Source organism: Schistocerca nitens, chromosome 9 (assembly GCF_023898315.1).
Source record: "Schistocerca nitens isolate TAMUIC-IGC-003100 chromosome 9, iqSchNite1.1, whole genome shotgun sequence".
NCBI lineage: Eukaryota > Metazoa > Arthropoda > Insecta > Orthoptera > Acrididae > Schistocerca > Schistocerca nitens.
The window spans coordinates 498,519,031-498,543,249 of record NC_064622.1 but is presented as its reverse complement, the minus strand read 5'-3'; positions in this window follow the sequence as shown (position 1 = coordinate 498,543,249).

Below are 24,219 nucleotides of genomic sequence, written 5' to 3'. Positions count from 1 at the left end.
GTAGTCAACCCCTGTACGTAGATACATTCGGTGTGAAGAATGCTATGTGCAAGCACTAGCGATTTTCTTCTAGAATATGTCGCCGCTCCCACACATCTCTTGTCAACCTGCGAACGAAAGAAGATGCAATCACTAGCGAAATCAAAAGTCACCAGAATGTGTAATTATATATGTAATGAAGAATATTAAACATCGGGCTTTTACTTTCCAAAAAACTAATTATATTCTTAAACCATAATGAAACAAATTAATACATCGAGCTGATACTTACCAAAAAACTTATTATTCATGCAGTCATCCACTGTACGTAGATACATTCGTTGAGAAGAATGCTATGTGCAAAGCACTAGCGATTTTCTTGTAGAATATGTCGCCGCTCCCACACATCTCTTGTCAACCTGCTAACGAAAGAAAATGCAATCATTAGTGAAATCATAAGTCACCAGAATGTGTAATTTTATCTGTATTCCAAAGCATTATGAAAAAAATGTAAACATCGAGCTGTTACTTCCCAAAAAAGTAATTATTCACGTAGTCATCCACTGTACGTAGATACATTCGGTGTGAAGAATGCTATGTGCACAGCACTAGCGATTTTCTTCTAGAATATGTCACCGCTCCCACACATCTCTTGTCAACCTCCGAACGAATGAAGATGATGCAATCATTAACGCAATCCAAAGTCACCAGAATGTGTAATTATATCTGTAATGAAGAAAATTTAATCATCGGGCTTTACTTTCCAAAAAACTAATTATATTCTTAAACCATAATGAAACAAATTAAAACATCGAGCTGTTACTTACCAAAAAGTTATTATTCATGCAGTCATCCACTGTACGTAGATACATTCGGTGTGAAGAATGCTGTGTGCAAAGAACTAGCGATTTTCTTGTAGAATATGTCGCCGCTCCCACACTTCCCTTGTCAACCTGCTAACGAAAGAAAATGCAATCATTAGCGAAATCAAAAGTCACCAGAATGTGTAATTTTATCTGTATTCCAAAGCATTATGAAAAAAATTTAAACATCGGGTTGTTACTTCCCAAAAAAGTAATTATTCACGTAGTCAACCCCTGTACGTAGATACATTCGGTGTGAAGAATGCTATGTGCACAGCACTAGCGATTTTATTCTAGAATATGTCACCGCTTCCACACATCTCTTGTCAACCTACGAACGAAAGAAGATGCAATCATTAACGTAATCCAAAGTCACTAGAATATGTAATTATATTTGTAATGAAGAAAATGTAATCATCGGGCTTTTACTTTCCAAAAAACTAATTATATTCTTAAACCATAATGAAACAAATTAAAACATCGAGCTGTTACTTACCAAAAAACTTATTATTCATGGAGTCATCCACTGTACGTAGATACATTCGGTGTGAAGAATGCTATGTGCAAAGCACTAGCGATTTTCTTGTAGAATATGTCGCCGCTCCCACACATCTCTTGTCAACCTGCTAACGAAAGAAAATGCAATCATTAGCGAAATCAAAAGTCACCAGAATGTGTAATTTTATCTGTATTCCAAAGCATTATGAAAAAAATTTAAACATCGAGCTGTTACTTCCCAAAAAAGTCATTATTCACGCAGTCATCCACTGTACGTAGATACATTCGGTGTGAAGAATGCTATGTGCACAGCACTAGCGATTTTCTTCTAGAATATGTCACCGCTCCCACACATCTCTTGTCAACCTGCGAACGAAGGAAGATGCAATCATTAACGCAATCCAAAGACACCAGAATGTGTAATTATATCTGTAATGAAGAAAATTTAATCCACGTGCTTTTACTTCCCAAAAAACTAATTATATTCTTAAACCATAATGAAACAAATTAAATATCGAGCTGTTACTTACCAAAAACCTTATTATTCATGCAGTCATCCACTGTACGTGGATACATTCGGTGTGAAGAATGCTATGTGCAAAGCACTAGCGATTTTCTTGTAGAATATGTCGCCGCTCCCACACATCTCTTGTCAACAGCCTAACGAAAGAAGATGCAATCACTAACGCAATCCAAAGTCACCAGAATGTTTAATTATATCTGTAATGAAGAAAATTATGTCATCGGGCTTTTACTATCCAAAAAACTAATTATATTCTTAAACCATAATGAAACAAATTAAAACATCGAGCTATTACTTACCAAAAAACTTATTATTCATGCAGTCATCCACTCTACGTAGATACATTCGGTGTGAAGAATGCTATGTGCAAAGCACTAGCGATTTTCTTGTAGAATATGTCGCCGCTCCCACACATCTCTTGTCAACCTGCGAACGAAAGAAGATGCAATCATTAGCAAAATCAAAAGTCACCAGAATGTGTAATAATATCTGTAATGAAGAAAATTAATCATCGGTCTTTTACTTTCCAAAAAACTAATTATATTCTTAAACCATAATGAAACAAGTTAAAAGATCGAGCTGTTACTTACCAAAAAACTTATTATTCATGCTGTCATCCACTGTACGTAGATACATTCGGTGTGAAGAATGCTATGTGCAAAGCACTAGCGATTTTCTTGTAGAATATGTCGCCGCTCCCACACATCTCTTGTCAACCTGCGAACGGAAGAAGATGCAAACATTAGCGAAATCAAAAGTCACCAGAATGTGTAATAATATCTGTAATGAAGAAAATTAATCATCGGGCTTTTACTTTCCAAAAAACTAATTATATTCTTAAACCATAATGAAACAAATTAAAACATCTAGCTGTTACTTACCAAAATAACTTATTATTCATGCAGTCACCCACTGTACGTAGATACATTCGGTGTGAAGAATGCTATGTGCAATGCACTAGCGATTTTCTTGTAGAATATGTCGCCGCTCCCACACATCTCTTGTCAACCTGCTAACGATAGAAAATGCAATCATTAGCGAAATCAAAAGTCACCAGAATGAGTAATTTTATCTGTATTCCAAAGCATTATGAAAAAAATTTAAACATCGAGCTGTTACTTCCCAAAAAAGTAATTATTCACGCAGTCAACCACTGTACGTAGATACATTCGGTGTGATGAATGCTATGTGCACAGCACTAGCGATTTTCTTCTAGAATATGTCACCGCTCCCACACATCTCTTGTCAACCTGCGAACGAAAGAAGATGCATTCATTAACGCAATCCAAAGTCACCAGAATGTGTAATTATATCTGTAATGAAGAAAATTTAATCATCGGGCTTTTACTTTCCAAAAAACTAATTATATTCTCTAACCATAATGAAACAAATTAAAACATCGAGCTATTACTTACCAAAAAACTTATTATTCATGCAGTCATCCACTGTACGTAGATACATTCGGTGTGAAGAAAGCTATGTGCAAAGCACTAGCGATTTTCTTGTAGAATATGTCGCCGCTCCCACACATCTCTTATCAACCTGCTAACGAAAGAAAATGCAATCATTAGCGAAATCAAAAGTCACCAGAATGAGTAATTTTATCTGTATTCCAAAGCATTATGAGAAAAATTTAAACATCGATCTGTTACTTCCCAAAAAAGTAATTATTCACGCAGTCATCCACTGTACGTAGATACATTCGGTGTGAAGAATGCTATGTGCACAGCACTAGCGATTTTCTTCTAGAATATGTCACCGCTCCCACACATCTCTTGTCAACCTGCGAACGAAAGAAGATGCAATCATTAATGCAATCCAAAGTCACCATAATGTGTAATTATATCTGTAATGAAGAAAATTTAATCATCGGGCTTTTACTTTTCAAAAAACTAATTATATTCTTAAACCATAATGAAACAAATTAAAACATCGAACTGTTACTTACCAAAAACTTATTATTCATGCAGTCATCCACTGTACATAGATACATTCGGTGTGAAGAATGCCATGTGCAAAGCACTAGCGATTTTCCTGTAGAATATGTCGCCGCTCCCACACATCTCTTGTCAACCTGCTAACGAAAGAAAATCCAAACATTAGCGAAATCAAAAGTCACCAGAATGTGTAATTTTATCTGTATTCCAAAGCATTATGAAAAAAATTTGAACATCGAGCTGTTACTTCCCAAAAAAGTAATTATTCACGCAGTCATCCACTGTACGTAGATACATTCGGTGTGAAGTATGCTATGTGCACAGCACTAGCGATTTTCTTCTAGAATATGTCACCGCGCCCACACATCTCTTGTCAACCTGCGAACGAAAGAAGATGCAATCATTAACGCAATCCAAAGTCACCAGAATGTGTAATTATATTTGTAATGAAGAAAATTTAATCATCGGGCTTTTACTTTCCAAAAAACTAATTATATTCTTAAACCATAATGAAACAAATTAAAACATCGAACTATTACTTACCAAAAAACTTATTATTCATCAGTCATCCACTGTACGTACATACATTCGGTGTGAAGAATGCTATGTGCAAAGCACTAGCGATTTTCTTGTAGAATATGTCGCCGCTCCCACACATCTCTTGTCAACCTGCGAACGAAAGAAGATGCAATCATTAGCGAAATCAAAAGTCACCAGAATGTGTAATTATATATGTAATGAAGAATATTAAACATCGGGCTTTTACTTTCCAAAAAACTAATTATACTCTTAAACCATAATGAAACAAATTAAAACATCGAGCTGTTACTTACCAAAAAACATATTATTCATCCAGTCATCCACTGTACGTAGATACATTCGGTGTGAAGAATGCTATGTGCAAAGCACTAGCGATTTTCTTGTAGAATATGTCGCCGCTCCCACACATCTCTTGTCAACCTGCTAACGAAAGAAAATTCAATCATTAGCGAAATCAAAAGTCACCAGAATGTGTAATTTTATCTGTATTCCAAGCATTATGAAAAAAATTTAAACATCGAGCTGTTACTTCCCAAAAAAGTAATTATTCACGCAGTCATCCACTGTACGTAGATACGTTCGGTGTGAAGAATGCTATGTGCACAGCACTAGCGATTTTCTTCTAGAATATGTCACCGCTCCCACACATCTCTTGTCAACCTGCGAACGAAAGAAGATGCAATCATTAATGCAATCCAAGGTCACCATAATGTGTAATTATATCTGTAATGAAGAAAATTTAATCATCGGGCTTTTACTTTTCAAAAAACTAATTATATTCTTAAACCATAATGAAACAAATTAAAACATCGAGCTGTTACTTACCAAAAACTTATTATTCATGCAGTCATCCACTGTACATAGATACATTCGGTGTGAAGAATGCCATGTGCAAAGCACTAGCGATTTTCCTGTAGAATATGTCGCCGCTCCCACACATCTCTTGTCAACCTGCTAACGAAAGAAAATCCAAACATTAGCGAAATCAAAAGTCACCAGAATGTGTAATTTTATCTGTATTCCAAAGCATTATGAAAAAATTTGAACATCGAGCTGTTACTTCCCAAAAAAGTAATTATTCACGCAGTCATCCACTGTACGTAGATACATTCGGTGTGAAGTATGCTATGTGCACAGCACTAGCGATTTTCTTCTAGAATATGTCACCGCGCCCACACATCTCTTGTCAACGTGCGAACGAAAGAAGATGCAATCATTAACGCAATCCAAAGTCACCAGAATGTGTAATTATATTTGTAATGAAGAAAATTTAATCATCGGGCTTTTACTTTCCAAAAAACTAATTATATTCTTAAACCATAATGAAACAAATTAAAACATCGAACTATTACTTACCAAAAAACTTATTATTCATCAGTCATCCACTGTACGTACATACATTCGGTGTGAAGAATGCTATGTGCAAAGCACTAGCGATTTTCTTGTAGAATATGTCGCCGCTCCCACACATCTCTTGTCAACCTGCGAACGAAAGAAGATGCAATCATTAGCGAAATCAAAAGTCACCAGAATGTGTAATTATATATGTAATGAAGAATATTAAACATCGGGCTTTTACTTTCCAAAAAACTAATTATACTCTTAAACCATAATGAAACAAATTAAAACATCGAGCTGTTACTTACCAAAAAACATATTATTCATACAGTCATCCACTGTTCGTAGATACATTCGGTGTGAAGAATGCTATGTGCAAAGCACTAGCGATTTTCTTGTAGAATATGTCGCCGCTCCCACACATCTCTTGTCAACCTGCTAACGAAAGAAAATTCAATCATTAGCGAAATCAAAAGTCACCAGAATGTGTAATTTTATCTGTATTCCAAGCATTATGAAAAAAATTTAAACATCGAGCTGTTACTTCCCAAAAAAGTAATTATTCACGCAGTCATCCACTGTACGTAGATACGTTCGGTGTGAAGAATGCTATGTGCACAGCACTAGCGATTTTCTTCTAGAATATGTCACTGCTCCCACACATCTCTTGTCAACCCGCGAACGAAAGAAGATGCAATCACTAACGCAATCCAAAGTCACCAGAATGTTTAATTATATCTGTAATGAAGAAAATTTAGTCATCGGGCTTTTACTATCCAAAAAACTAATTATATTCTTAAACCATAATGAAACAAATTAAAACATCGAGCTATTACTTACCAAAAAACTTATTATTCATGCAGTCATCCACTCTACGTAGATACATTCGGTGTGAAGAATGCTATGTGCAAAGCACTAGCGATTTTCTTGTAGAATATGTCACCGCTCCCACACATCTCTTGTCAACCTGCGAACGAAAGAAGATGCAATCATTAGCAAAATCAAAAATCACCAGAATGTGTAATAATATCTGTAATGAAGAAAATTAATCATCGGTCTTTTACTTTCAAAAAACTAATTATATTCTTAAACCATAATGAAACAAATTAAAACATCGAGCTGATACTTACCAAAAAACTTATTATTCACGCAGTCATCCACTGTACGTAGATACGTTCGGTGTGAAGAATGCTATGTGCACAGCACTAGCGATTTTCTTCTAGAATATGTCACTGCTCCCACACATCTCTTGTCAACCCGCGAACGAAAGAAGATGCAATCATTAACGCAATCCAAAGTCACCAGAATGTTTAATTATATCTGTAACGAAGAAAATTTAGTCATCGGGCTTTTACTATCCAAATAACTAATTATATTCTTAAACCATAATGAAACAAATTAAAACATCGAGCTATTACTTACCAAAAAACTTATTATTCATGCAGTCATCCTTTCTACGTAGATACAATCGGTGTGAAGAATGCTATGTGAAAAGCACTAGCGATTTTCTTGTAGAATATGTCGGCGCTCCCACACATCTCTTGTCAACCTGCGAACGAAAGAAGATGCAATCATTAGCAAAATCAAAAGTCACCAGAATGTGTAATAATATCTGTAATGAAGAAAATTAATCATCGGGTTTTTACTTTCCAAAAAACTAATTATATTCTTAAACCATAATGAAACAAATTAAAACATCTAGCTGTTACTTACCAAAAAAACTTATTATTCATGCAGTCACCCACTGTACGTAGATACATTCGGTGTGAGGAATGCTATGTGCAAAGCACTAGCGATTTTCTTGTAGAATATGTCGCCGCTCCCACACATCTCTTGTCAACCTGCTAACGAAAGAAAATGCAATCATTAGCGAAATCAAAAGTCACCAGAATGAGTAATTTTATCTGTATTCCAAAGCATTATGAAAAAATTTTAAACATCGAGCTGTTACTTCCCAAAAAAGTAATTATTCACGCAGTCAACCACTGTACGTAGATACATTCGGTGTGAAGAATGCTATGTGTACAGCACTAGCGATTTTATTCTAGAATATGTCACCGCCCCCACACATCTCTTGTCAACCTGCGAACAAAAGAAGATGCAATCATTAACGCAATCCAAAGTCACCAGAATGTGTAATTATATCTGTAATGAAGAAAATTTAGTCATCCGGATTTTACTTTCCAAAAAACTAATTATATTCATAACAATAATGAAACAAATTAAAACATCGAGCTGTTACTTACCAAAAAACTTATTATTCAAGCAGTCATCCACTGTACGTAGATACATTCGGTGTGAAGAAAGCTATGTGCAAAGCACTAGCGATTTTCTTGTAGAATATGTCGTCGCTCCCACACATCTCTTATCAACCTGCTAACGAAAGAAAATGCAATCATTAGCGAAATCAAAAGTCACCAGAATGTGTAATTTTATCTGTATTCCAAAGCATTATGAAAAAAATTTGAACATCGAGCTGTTACTTCCCAAAAAAGTAATTATTCACGCAGTCATCCACTGTACGTAGATACATTCGGTGTGAAGTATGCTATGTGCACAGCACTAGCGATTTTCTTCTAGAATATGTCACCGCGCCCACACATCTCTTGTCAACTTGCGAACGAAAGAAGATGCAATCATTAACGCAATCCAAAGTCACCAGAATGTGTAATTATATTTGTAATGAAGAAAATTTAATCATTGGACTTTTACTTTCCAAAAAACTAATTATATTCTTAAACCATAATGAAACAAATTAAAACATCGAGCTATTACTTACCAAAAAACTTATTATTCATCAGTCATCCACTGTACGTAGATACATTCGGTGTGAAGAATGCTATGTGCAAAGCACTAGCGATTTTCTTGTAGAATATGTCGCCGCTCCCACACATCTCTTGTCAACCTGCGAACGAAAGAAGATGCAATCATTAGCGAAATCAAAAGTCACCAGAATGTGTAATTATATATGTAATGAAGAATATTAAACATCGGGCTTTTACTTTCCAAAAAACTAATTATATTCTTAAACCATAATGAAACAAATTAAAACATCGAGCTGATACTTACCAAAAAACTTATTATTCACGCAGTCATCCACTGTACGTAGATACGTTCGGTGTGAAGAATGCTATGTGCACAGCACTAGCGATTTTCTTCTTGAATATGTCACTGCTCCCACACATCTCTTGTCAACCCGCGAACGAAAGAAGATGCAATCATTAACGCAATCCAAAGTCACCAGAATGTTTAATTATATCTGTAATGAAGAAAATTTAGTCATCGGGCTTTTACTATCCAAAAAACTAATTATATTCTTAATCCATAATGAAACAAATTAAAACATCGAGCTATTACTTACCAAAAAACTTATTATTCATGCAGTCATCCACTCTACGTAGATACATTCGGTGTGAAGAATGCTATGTGAAAAGCACTAGCGATTTTCTTGTAGAATATGTCGCCGCTCCCACACATCTCTTGTCAACCTGCGAACGAAAGAAGATGCAATCATTAGCAAAATCAAAAGTCACCAGAATGTGTAATAATATCTGTAATGAAGAAAATTAATCATCGGTCTTTTACTTTCCAAAAAACTAATTATATTCTTAAACCATAATGAAACAAGTTAAAAGATCGAGCTGTTACTTACCAAAAAACTTATTATTCATGCAGTCATCCACTGTTCGTAGATACATTCGGTGTGAAGAATGCTATGTGCAAAGCACTAGCGATTTTCTTGTAGAATATGTCGCCGCTCCCACACATCTCTTGTCAACCTGCGAACGAAAGAAGATGCAATCATTAGCAAAATCAAAAGTCACCAGAATGAGTAATTATATATGTAATGAAGAATATTAAACATCGGGCTTTTACTTTCCAAAAAACTAATTATATTCTTAAACCATAATGAAACAAATTAAAACATCGAGCTGATACTTACCAAAAAACTTATTATTCACGCAGTCATCCACTGTACGTAGATACGTTCGGTGTGAAGAATGCTATGTGCACAGCACTAGCGATTTTCTTCTAGAATATGTCACTGCTCCCACACATCTCTTGTCAACCCGCGAACGAAAGAAGATGCAATCATTAACGCAATCCAAAGTCACCAGAATGTTTAATTATATCTGTAATGAAGAAAATTTAGTCATCGGGCTTTTACTATCCAAAAAACTAATTATATTCTTAAACCATAATGAAACAAATTAAAACATCGAGCTATTACTTACCAAAAAACTTATTATTCATGCAGTCATCCACTCTACGTAGATACAATCGGTGAGAAGAATGCTATGTGAAAAGCACTAGCGATTTTCTTGTAGAATATGTCGCCGCTCCCACACATCTCTTGTCAACCTGCGAACGAAAGAAGATGCAATCAATAGCAAAATCAAAAGTCACCAGAATGTGTAATAATATCTGTAATGAAGAAAATTAATCATCGGGTTTTTACTTTCCAAAAAACTAATTATATTCTTAAACCATAATGAAACAAATTAAAACATCTAGCTGTTACTTACCAAAAAAACTTATTATTCATGCAGTCACCCACTGTACGTAGATACATTCGGTGTGAAGAATGCTATGTGCAAAGCACTAGCGATTTTCTTGTAGAATATGTCGCCGCTCCCACACATCTCTTGTCAACCTGCTAACGAAAGAAAATGCAATCATTAGCGAAATCAAAAGTCACCAGAATGAGTAATTTTATCTGTATTCCAAAGCATTATGAAAAAATTTTAAACATCGAGCTGTTACTTCCCAAAAAAGTAATTATTCACGCAGTCAACCACTATACGTAGATACATTCGGTGTGAAGAATGCTATGTGTACAGCACTAGCGATTTTCTTCTAGAATATGTCACCGCTCCCACACATCTCTTGTCAACCTGCGAACAAAAGAAGATGCAATCATTAACGCAATCCAAAGTCACCAGAATGTGTAATTATATCTGTAATGAAGAAAATTTAGTCATCCGGCTTTTACTTTCCAAAAAACTAATTATATTCATAACAATAATGAAACAAATTAAAACATCGAGCTGTTACTTACCAAAAAACTTATTATTCATGCAGTCATCCACTGTACGTAGATACATTCGGTGTGAAGAATGCTATGTGCAAAGCACTAGCGATTTTCTTGTAGAAAATGTCGCCGCTCCCACACATCTCTTGTCAACCTGCTAACGAAAGAAAATGCAATCATTAGCGAAATCAAAAGTCACCAGAATCTGTAATTTTATCTGTATTCCAAAGCATTATGAAAAAAATTTAAACATCGAGCTGTTACTTCCCAAAAATGTAATTATTCACGCAGTCATCCACTGTACGTAGATACATTCGGTGTGAAGAATGCTATGTGCACAGCACTAGCGATTTTCTTCTACAATATGTCACCGCTCCCACACATCTCTTGTCAACCTGCGAACGAAAGAAGATGCATTCATTAACGCAATCCAAAGTCACCAGAATGTGTAATTATATCTGTAATGAAGAAAATTTAATCATCGGGCTTTTACTTTCCAAAAAACTAATTATATTCTCTAACCATAATGAAACAAATTAAAACATCGAGCTATTACTTACCAAAAAACTTATTATTCATGCAGTCATCCACTGTACGTAGATACATTCGGTGTGAAGAAAGCTATGTGCAAAGCACTAGCGATTTTCTTGTAGAATATGTCGCCGCTCCCACACATCTCTTATCAACCTGCTAACGAAAGAAAATGCAATCATTAGCGAAATCAAAAGTCACCAGAATGAGTAATTTTATCTGTATTCCAAAGCATTATGAAAAAAATTTAAACATCGAGCTGTTACTTCCCAAAAATGTAATTATTCACGCAGTCATCCACTGTACGTAGATACATTCGGTGTGAAGAATGCTATGTGCACAGCACTAGCGATTTTCTTCTAGAATATGTCACCGCTACCACACATCTCTTGTCAACCTGCGAACGAAAGAAGATGCAATCATTAATGCAATCCAAAGTCACCATAATGTGTAATTATATCTGTAATGAAGAAAATTTAATTATCAGGCTTTTACTTTCCAAAAAACTAATTATATTCTTAAACCATAATGAAACAAATTAAAACATCGAGCTGTTACTTACCAAAAAACTTATTATTCATGCAGTCATCCACTGTACATAGATACATTCGGTGTGAAGAATGCCATGTGCAAAGCACTAGCGATTTTCCTGTAGAATATGTCGCCGCTCCCACACATCTCTTGTCAACCTGCTAACGAAAGAAAATCCAATCATTAGCGAAATCAAAAGTCACCAGAATGTGTAATTTTATCTGTATTCCAAAGCATTATGAAAAAAATTTGAACATCGAGCTGTTACTTCCCAAAAAAGTAATTATTCACGCAGTCATCCACTGTACGTAGATACATTCGGTGTGAAGTATGCTATGTGCACAGCACTAGCGATTTTCTTCTAGAATATGTCACCGCGCCCACACATCTCTTGTCAACCTGCGAACGAAAGAAGATGCAATCATTAACGCAATCCAAAGTCACCAGAATGTGTAATTATATCTGTAATGAAGAAAATTTAATCATCGGGGTTTTACTTTCCAAAAAACTAATTATATTCTTAAACCATAATGAAACAAATTAAAACATCGAGCTATTACTTACCAAAAAACTTATTATTCATCAGTCATCCACTGTACGTAGATACATTCGGTGTGAAGAATGCTATGTGCAAAGCACTAGCGATTTTCTTGTAGAATATGTCGCCGCTCCCACACATCTCTTGTCAACCTGCGAACGAAAGAAGATGCAATCATTAGCGAAATCAAAAGTCACCAGAATGTGTATTTATATATGTAAGGAAGAATATTAAACATCGGGCTTTTACTTTCCAAAAAACTAATTATGTTCTTAAACCATAATGAAACAAATTAAAACATCGAGCTGATACTTACCATAAAACTTATTATTCATGCAGTCATCCACTGTACGTAGATACATTGTGTGTGAAGAATGCTATGTGCAAAGCACTAGCGATTTTCTTGTAGAATATGTCGCCGCTCCCACACATCTCTTGTCAACCTGCTAACGAAAGAAAATGCAATCATTAGCGAAATCAAAAGTCACCAGAATGTGTAATTTTATCTGTATTCCAAAGCATTATGAAAAAAATTTAAACATCGAACTGTTACTTCCCAAAAAAGTAATTATTCACGTAGTCAACCCCTGTACGTAAATACATTCGGTGTGAAGAATGCTATGTGCACAGCACTAGCGATTTTCTTCTAGAATATGTCACCGCTTCCACACATCTCTTGTCAACCTGCGAACGAAAGAAGATGAAATCATTAACGCAATCCAAAGTCACCAGAATGTGTAATTATATCTGTAATGAAGAAAATTTAATCATCGGGATTTTACTTTCCAAAAAACTAATTATATTCTTAAACAATAATGAAACAAATTAAAACATTTAGCTGTTTCTTACCAAAAAACTTATTATTCATGCAGTCATCCACTGTACGTAGATACATTCGGTGTGAAGAATGCTATGTGCACAGCACTAGCGATTTTCTTCTAGAATATGTCACCGCTCCCACACATCTCTTGTCAACCTGCGAACGAAAGAAGATGCAATCATTAACGCAATCCAAAGTCACCAGAATGTGTAATTACATCTGTAATGAAGAAAATTTAAAAATCGGGCTTTTACCTTTCAAAAAACTAATTATATTTTTAAACCATAATGAAACAAAGTGAAACATCGAGCTGTTACTTACCAAAAAACTTATTATTCATGCAGTCATCCACTGTACGTAGATACATTCGATGTGAAGAGTGCTATGTGCAAAGCACTAGCGATTTTCTTGCAGAATATGTCGCCGCTCCCACACATCTCTTGTAAACCTGCTAACGAAAGAAAATGCAATCATTAACGAAATCATAAGTCACCAGAATGTGTAATGTTATCTGTATTCCAAAGCATTATGAAAAAAATGTAAACATCGAGCTGTTACTTCCCAAAAAAGTAATTATTCACGCAGTCATCCCCTGTACGTAGATACATTCGGTGTGAAGAATGCTATGTGCAAAGCACTAGCTATTTTCTTGTAGAATATGTCGCCGCTCCCACACATCTCTTGTCAACCTCTAACGAAAGAAAATGCAATCATTAGCGAAATCAAAAGTCACCAGAATGTGTAATTTTATCTGTATTCCAAAGCATTATGAAAAACATTTAAACATCGAGCTGTTACTTCCCAAAAAAGCAATTATTCACGCAGTCATCCACTGTACGTAGATACATTCGGTGTGAAGAATGCTATGTGCACAGCACTAGCGATTTTCTTCTAGAATATGTCACCGCTTCCACACATCTCTTGTCAACCTGCGAACGAAAGAAGATGCAATCATTAACGCAATCCAAAGTCACCAGAATGTGTAATTATATCTGTAATGAAGAAAATTTAATCATCGGGCTTTTACTTTCCAAAAAACTAATTATATTCTCTAACCATAATGAAACAAATTAAAACATCGACCTGTTACTTACCAAAAAACTTATTATTCATGCAGTCATCCACTGTACGTAGATACATTCGATGTGAAGAAAGCTATGTGCAAAGCACTAGCGATTTTCTTGTAGAATACGTCGCCGCTCCCACACATCTCTTATCAACCTGCTAACGAAAGAAAATGCAATCATTAGCGAAATCAAAAGTCACCAGAATGAGTAATTTTATATGTATTCCAAAGCATTATGAAAAAAATTTAAACATCGAGCTGTTACTTCCCAAAAAAGTAATTATTCACGCAGTCATCCACTGTACGTAGATACATTCGGTGTGAAGAATGCTATGTGCACAGCACTAGCGATTTTCTTCTAGAATTGTCACCGCGCCCACACATCTCTTGTCAACCTGCGAACGAAAGAAGATGCAATCATTAACGCAATCCAAAGTCACCAGAATGTGTAATTATATCTGTAATGAAGAAAATTTAATCATCGGGCTTTTACTTTCCAAAAAACTAATTATATTCTTAAACCATAATGAAACAAATTAAAACATCGAGCTATTACTTACCAAAAAACTTATTATTCATCAGTCATCCACTGTACGTAGATACATTCGGTGTGAAGAATGCTATGTACAAAGCACTAGCGATTTTCTTGTAGAATATGTCGCCGCTCCCACACATCTCTTGTCAACCTGCGAACGAAAGAAGATGCAATCATTAGCGAAATCAAAAGTCACCAGAATGTGTAATTTTATATGTAATGAAAAATATTAAACATCGGTCTTTTACTTTCCAAAAAACTAATTATATTTTTAAACCATAATGAAACAAATTAAAACATCGAGCTGTTACTTACCAAAAAACTTATTATTCATGCAAACATCCACTGTACGTAGATACATTCGGTGTGAAGAATGCTATGTGCAAAGCACTAGCGTTTTCTTGTAGAATATGTCGCCGCACCCACACATCTCTTGGCAACCTGCTAACGAAAGAAAATTCAATCATTAGCGAAATCAAATGTCACCAGAATGTGTAATTTTATCTGTATTCCAAAGCATTATGAAAAAAATTTAAACATCGAGCTGTTACTTCCCAAAAAAGTAATTATTCACGTAGTCAACCCCTGTACGTAGATACATTCGGTGTCAAGAATGCAATGTGCACAGCACTAGTGATTTTCTTCTAGAATATGGCACCGCTTCCACACATCTCTTGTCAACCTGCGAACGAAAGAAGATGCAATCATTAACGCAATCCAAAGTCACCAGAATGTGTAATTATATCTGTAATGAAGAAAATTTAATCATCGGGCTTTTACTTTCCAAAAAACTATTCATATTCTTAAACCATAAGGAAACAAATTAATACATCGAGCTGTTACTTACCAAAAAACTTATTACTCATGCAGTCATCCACTGTACGTAGATACATTCGGAGTGAAGAATGGTATGTGCAAAGCACTAGCGATTTTCTTGTAGAATATGTCGCCGCTCCCACACATCTCTTGTCAACCTGCTAACGAAAGAAAATGCAATCATTAGCGAAATCATAAGTCACCAGAATGTGTAATGTTATCTGAATTCCAAAGCATTATGAAAAAAATTTAAACATCGAGTTGTTACTTCCCAAAAAAGTAATTATTCACGTAGTCAACCCCTGTACGTAGATACATTCCGTGTGAAGAATGCTATGTGCACAGCACAAGCGATTTTCTTCTACAATATGTCACCGCTTCCACACATCTCTTGTCAACCTGCGAACGAAAGAAGATGCAATCATTAACGCAATCCAAAGTCACCAGAATGTGTAATTATATTTGTAATGAAGAAAATGTAATCATCGGGCTTTTACTTTCCAAAAAACTAATTACATTCTTAAACCATAATGAAACAAATTAAAACATCGAGCTGTTACTTACCAAAAAACTTATTATTCATTCAGTCATCCTCTGTACGTAGATACATTCGGTGTGAAGAATGCTATGTGCAAAGCACTAGCGATTTTCTTGTAGAATATGTCGCCGCTCCCACACATCTCTTGTCAACCTGCTAACGAAAGAAAAAGCAATCATTAGCGAAATCAAAAGTCACCAGAATGTGTAATTTTATCTGTATTCCAAAGCATTATGAAAAAATTTAAACATTGAGCTGTTACTTCCCAAAAAAGTAATTATGCACGCAGCTATCCCCTGTACGTAGATACATTCGGTGTGAAGAATGCTATGTGCACAGCACTAGCGATTTTCTTCTAGAATATGTCACCGCTCCCACACATCTCTTGTCAACCTCCGAACGAAAGAAGATGCAATCATTAACGCAATTCAGAGTATCCAGAATGTGTAATTATATCTGTAATGAAGAAAATTTAATCATCGGGCTTTTACTTCCCATAAAACTAATTATATACTTAAACCATAATGAACCAAATTAAAACATCGAGCTGTTACTTACCAAAAAACTTATTATTCATGCAGTCATCCGCTGTACGTAGATACATTCGGTGTGAAGAATGCTATGTGCAAAGCACTAGCGATTTTCTTGTAGAATATGTCGCCGCTCCCACACATCAATTGTCAACCTGCTAACGAAAGAATATGCAATCATTAGCGAAATCAAAAGTCACCAGAATGAGTAATTTTATCTGTATTCCAAAGCATTATGAAAAAAATTTAAACATCGAGCTGTTACTTCCCAAAAAAGTAATTATTCACGCAGTCATCCACTGTACGTAGATATATTTGGTGTGAAGAATGCTATGTGCACAGCACTAGCGATTTTCTTCTAGAATACGTCACCGCTCCCACACATCTCTTGTCAACCTGCGAACGAAAGAAGATGCAATCATTAACGCAATCCAAAGTCACCAGAATGTGTAATTACATCTGTAATGAAGAAAATTTAATCATCGGGCTTTTACCTTCCAAAAAACTAATTATATTTTTAAACCATAATGAAACAAATTAAAACATCGAGCTGTTACTTACCAAAAAACTTATTATTCATGCAGTCATCCACTGTACGTAGATACATTCGATGTGAAGAATGCTATGTGCAAAGCACTAGCGATTTTCTTGTAGAATATGTCGCCGCTCCCACACATCTCTTGTCAACCTGCTAACGAAAGAAAATGCAATCATTAACGAAATCATAAGTCACCAGAATGTGTAATGTTATCTGTATTCCAAAGCATTATGAAAAAAATGTAAACATCGAGCTCTTACTTCCCAAAAAAGTAATTATTCACGCAGTCATCCCCTGTACGTAGATACATTCGGTGTGAAGAATGCTATGTGCACAGCACTAGCGATTTTCTTCTAGAATATGTCACCGCTCCCACACATCTCTTGTCAACCTCCGAACGAAAGAAGATGCAATCATTAACGCAATCCAAAGTCACCAGAATCTGTAATTATATCTGTAATGAAGAAAATTTAATCATCGGGCTTTTACTTTCCAAAAAACTAATTATATTCTTAAACCATAATGAACCAAATAAAAACATCGAGCTGTTACTTACCAAAAAACTTATTATTCATGCAGTCATCCACTCTACGTAGATACATTCGGTGTGAAGAATGCTATGTGCAAAGCACTAGCGATTTTCTTGTAGAATATGTCGCCGCTCCCACACATCTCTTGTCAACCTGCAAACGAAAGAAAATGCAATCATTAGCGAAATCAAAAGTCACCAGAATGTGTAATTTTATCTGTATTCCAAAGCATAATGAAAAAATTTAAACATCGAGCTGTTACTTCCCAAAAAAGTAATTATTCACGCAGTCATCCCCTGTACGTAGATACATTCGGTGTGAAGAATGCTATGTGCACAGCACTAGCGATTTTCTTCTAGAATATGTCACCGCTCCCACACATCTCTTGCCAACCTGCGAACGAAAGAAGATGAAATCGGTAACGCAATCCAAAGTCACCAGAATGTGTAATTATATCAGTAATGAAGAAAATTTAATCATCGGGCTTTTACTTCCCAAAAAACTAATTATATTCTTAAACCATAATGAAACAAATTAAAACATCGAGCTGTTACTTACCAAAAAACTTATTATTCATGCAAACATCCACTGTACGTAGATACATTCGGTGTGAAGAATGCTATGTGCAAAGCACTAGCGTTTTCTTGTAAAATATGTCGCCGCTCCCACACATCTCTTGTCAACCTGCTAACGAAAGAAAATGCAATCATTAGCGAAATCAAAAGTCACCAGAATGTGTAATTGTATTTGTATTTTTAAACCATAACGAAAAAAAATAAAACACGAGCCGTTACCTACCAAAAACTTATTATACATGCAGTCATCCACTGTACGTAGATACATTCGGTGTGAATAATGCTATGAGCAAAGCACTAGTGATTTTCTTCTAGAATATGTCACCGCTCCCACACATCTCTTGCCAACCTGCGAACGAAAGAAGATGCAATCGGTAACGCAATCCAAAGTCACCAGAATGTGTAATTATATCTGTAATGAAAAAAATTTAATCATCGGGCCTTTACTTTCCAAAAAACTAATTATATCCTTAAACCATAATGAAACAAATTAAAACATCGAGCTGTTACTTACCAAAAAACTTATTATTCATTCAGTCATCCACTGTACGTAGATACATTCGGTGTGAAGAATGCTATGTGCAAAGCACAAGCGATTTTCTTGTAGAATATGTCGCCGCTCCCACACGTCTCTTGTCAACCTGCGAACGAAAGAAGTTGCAATCATTAGCGAAATCAAAAGTCACCAGAATGTGTAATAATATCTGTAATGAAGAAAATTTAATCATCGGGATTTTACTTCCCAAAAAACTAATTATATTCTAAAACCATAATAAAACAAATTGAAACATCGAACTTTTACTTACCAAAAAAACTTATTATTCATGCAGTCATCCGCTGTACGTAGATACATTAGGTGTGAAGAATGCTATGTGCACAGCACTAGCGATTTTCTTCTAGAATATGTCACCACTCCCCCACATCTCTTGTCAACCTGCGAACGAAAGAAGATGCAATCATTAACGCAATCCAAAGTCACCAGAATGTGTAATTATATCTGTAATGAAGAAAATTTAATCATCGGGCTTTTACTTTCCAAAAAACCAATTATAATCTTAAACCATAAGGAAACAAATTAAAACATCGAGCTGTTACTTACCAAAAAACTTATTATTCATGCAGTCATCCACTGTACGTAGATACATTCGGTGTGAAGAATGCTGTGTGCAAAGCACTAGCGATTTTCTTGTAGAATATGTCGCCGATCCCACACATCTCTTGTCAACCTGCTAACGAAAGAAAATGCAATCATTAGCGAAATCAAAAGTCACCAGAATGTGTAATTTTATCTGTATGCCAAAGCATTATGAAAAAAATTTAAACATCGAGCTGTTACTTCCCAAAAAAGTAATTATTCACGCAGTCATCCCCTGTACGTAGATACATTTGGTGTGAAGAATGCTATGTGCACAGCACTAGCGATTTTCTTGTAGAATATGTCGCCGCTCCCACACATCTCTTTTCAACCTGCTAACGAAAGAAAATGCAATGTTTAGCGAAATCAAAAGTCACCAGAATGTGTAATTTTATCTTTATTCCAAAGCATTATGAAAAAAATTTAAACATCGAGCTGTTACTTCCCAAAAAAGTAATTATTCACGCAGTCATCCCCTGTACGTAGATACAATAGGTGTGAAGAATGCTATGTGCACAGCACTAGCGATTTTCTTCTAGAATATGTCACCGCTTCCACACATCTCTTGCCAACCTGCGAACGAAAGAAGATGAAATCGGTAACGCAATCCAAAGTCACCAGAATGTGTAATTATATCAGTAATGAAGAAAATTTAATCATCGGGCTTTTACTTCCCAAAAAACTAATTATATTCTTAAACCATAATGAAACAAATTAAAACATCGAGCTGTTACTTACCAAAAAACTTATTATTCATGCAAACATCCACTGTACGTAGATACATTCGGTATGAAGAATGCTATGTGCAAAGCACTAGCGTTTTCTTGTAAAATATGTCGCCGCTCCCACACATCTCTTGTCAACCTGCTAACGAAAGAAAATGCAATCATTAGCGAAATCAAAAGTCACCAGAATGTGTAATTGTATTTGTATTTTTAAACCATAACGAAAAAAAATAAAACACGAGCTGTTACCTACCAAAATCTTATTATACATGCAGTCATCCACTGTACGTAGATACATTCGGTGTGAAGAATGCTATGTGCAAAGCACAAGCGATTTTCTTGTAGAATATGTCGCCGCTCCCACACATCTCTTGTCAACCTGCGAACGAAAGAAGATGCAATCATTAGCGAAATCAAAAGTCACCAGAATGTGTAATAATATCTGTAATGAAGAAAATTTAATCATCGGGCTTTTACTTCCCAAAAAACTAATTATATTCTAAAACCATAATGAAACAAATTGAAACATCGAACTGTTACTTACCAAAAAAACTTATTATTCATGCAGTCATCCGCTGTACGTAGATACATTAGGTGTGAAGAATGCTATGTGCACAGCACTAGCGATTTTCTTCTAGAATATGTCACCACTCCCCCACATCTCTTGTCAACCTGCGAACGAAAGAAGATGCAATCAGTAACGCAATCCAAAGTCACCAGAATGTGTAATTATATCTGTAATGAAGAAAATTTAATCATCGGGCTTTTTCTTCCCAAAAACCAATTATAATCTTAAACCATAAGGAAACAAATTAAAACATCGAGCTGTTACTTACCAAAAAACTTATTATTCATGCAGTCATCCACTGTACGTAGATACATTCAGTGTGAAGAATGCTGTGTGCAAAGCACTAGCGATTTTCTTGTAGAATATGTCGCCGCTCCCACACATCTCTTGTCAACCTGCTAACGAAAGAAAATGCAATCATTAGCGAAATCAAAAGTCACCAGAATGTGTAATTTTATCTGTATGCCAAAGCATTATGAAAAAAATTTAAACATCGAGCTGTTACTTCCCAAAAAAGTAATTATTCACGCAGTCATCCCCTGTACGTAGATACATTTGGTGTGAAGAATGCTATGTGCACAGCACTAGCGATTTTCTTCTAGAATATGTCACCGCTCCCACACATCTCATGTCAACCAGCGAACGAAAGAAGATGCAATCATTAACGCAATCCAAAGTCACCAGAATGTGTAATTATATCTGTAATGAAGAAAATTTAATCATCGGGCTTTTACTTTCCAAAAAACTATTAATATTCTTAAGCCATAAGGAAACAAATTAAAACATCGAGCTGTTACTTACCAAAAAACTTATTATTCATGCAGTCATCCACTGTACGTAGATACATTCGGTGTGAAGAATGCTGTGTGCAAAGCACTAGCGATTTTCTTGTAGAATATGTCGCCGCTCCCACACATCTCTTGTCAACCTGCTAACGAAAGAAAATGCAATCATTAGCGAAATCAAAAGTCACCAGAATGTGTAATTTTATCTGTATTCCAAAGCATTATGAAAAACATTTATACATCGAGCTGTTACTTCTCAAAAAAGTAATTATTCACGTAGTCAACCCCTGTACGTAGATACATTCGGTGTGAAGAATGGTATGTGCACAGCACTAGCGATTTTCTTCTAGAACATGTCACCGCTCCCACACATCTATTGTCAACCTGCGAACGAAAGAAGATGCAATCATTAACGCAATCCAAAGTCACCAGAATGTGTAATTATATCCGTAATGAAAAAAATTTCATCATCGGGCTTTTACTTTCCAAAAAACTAATTATATTCTTAAACCATAATGAAACAAATTAAAACATCGAGCTGTTACTTACCAAAAAACTTATTATTCATTCAGTCATCCACTGTACGTAGATACATTCGGTGTGAAGAATGCTATGTGCAAAGAACAAGCGATTTTCTTGTAGAATATGTCGCCGCTCCCACACATCTCTTGTCAACCTGCTAACGAAAGAAAATGCAATCATTAGCGAAATCAAAAGTCACCAGAATGTGTAATTTTATCTGTATTCCAAAGCATTATGAAAAACATTTAAACATCGAGCTGTTACTGCCCAAAAAAGTAATTATTCACGCAGTTATCCCCTGTACGTAGATACATTCGGTGTGAAGAATGCTATGTGCACAGCACTAGCGATTTTCTTCTAGAATATGTCACAGCTCCCACACATCTCTTGTCAACCTGCGAACGAAAGAAGATGCAATCATTAACGCAATCCAAAGTCGCCAGAATGTGTAATTATATCTGTAATGAAGAAAATTTAATCATCGGGCTTTTACTTTCCAAAAAACTAATTATATCCTTAAACCATAATGAAACAAATTAAAACGTCGAGCTGTTACTTACCAAAAAACTTATTATTCATTCAGTCATCCACTGTACGTAGATACATTCGGTGTGAAGAATGCTATGTGCAAAGCACTAGCGATATTCTTGTAGAATATGTCGCCGCTCCCACACATCTCTTGTCAACCTGCGAACGAAAGAAGATGCAATCATTAGCGAAATCAAAAGTCACCAGAATGTGTAATTTTATCTGTATTAAAAAGCATTATGAAAAAAATTTAAACATTGAGCTGTTACTTCCCAAAAAAGTAATTACTCACGCAGCCATCCCCTGTACGTAGATACATTCGGTGTGAAGAATGCTAAGTGCACAGCACTAGCGATTTTCTTCTAGAATATGTCACTGCTCCCACACATCTCTTGTCAACCTCTGAACGAAAGAAGATGCAATCATTAACGCAATCCAAAGTCACCAGAGTGTGTAATTATATCTGTAATGACGAAAATTTAATCATCGGGCTTTTACTTCCCAAAAAACTAATTATATTCTAAAACCATAATGAAACAAATTAAAACATCGAGCTGTTACTTCCCAAAAAACTTATTATTCATGCAGTCATCCGCTGTACGTAGATACATTAGGTGTGAAGAATGCTATGTGCACAGCACTAGCGATTTTCTTCTAGAATATGTCACCACTCCCACACATCTCTTGTCAACCTGCGAACGAAAGAAGATGCAATCATTAACGCAATCCAAAGTCGCCAGAATGTGTAATTATATCTGTAATGAAGAAAATTTAATCATCGGGCATTTACTTTCCAAAAAACTAATTATATTCTTAAACCATAAGGAAACAAATTAAAACATCGAGCTGTTACTTACCAAAAAACTTATTATTCATGCAGTCATCCACTGTACGTAGGTATATTCGGTGTGAATAATGCTGTGTGCAAAGCACTAGCGATTTTCTTGTAGAATATGTCGCCGCTCCCACACATCTTTTGTCAACCTGCTAACGAAAGAAAATGCAATCATTAGCGAAATCAAAAGTCACCAGAATGTGTAATTTTATCTGTATTCCAAAGCATTATGAAAAAAATTTAAACATCTAGCTGTTACTTCCCAAAAAAGTAATTATTCACGCAGTCATCCCCTGTACGTAGATACATTCGGTGTGAAGAATGCTATGTGCACAGCACTAGAGATTTTCTTCTAGAATATGTCACCGCTCCCACACATCTCTTGTGAACCTCCGAACGAAAGAAGATGCAATCATTAACGCAATCCAAAGTCACCAGAATGTGTAATTATATCTGTAATGAAGAAAATTTAATAATCGGGCTTTTACTTTCCAAAAAACTAATTATATTCTTAAACCACAATGAAACAAATTATAACATCGAGCTGTTACTTACCAAAAAACTTATTATTCATGCAGTCATCCACTGTACGTAGGTATATTCGGTGTGAAGAATGCTGTGTGCAAAGCACTAGCGATTTTCTTGTAGAATATGTCGCCGCTCCCACACATCTCTTGTCAACCTGCTAACGAAAGAAAATGCAATCATTAGCGAATTCAAAAGTCACCAGAATGTGTAATTTTATCTGTATTCCAAAGCATAATGAAAAAAATTTAAACATCGAGCTGTTACTTCCCAAAAAAGTAATTATTCACGCAGTCAACCCCTGTACGTAGATACATTCGGTGTGAAGAATGCTATGT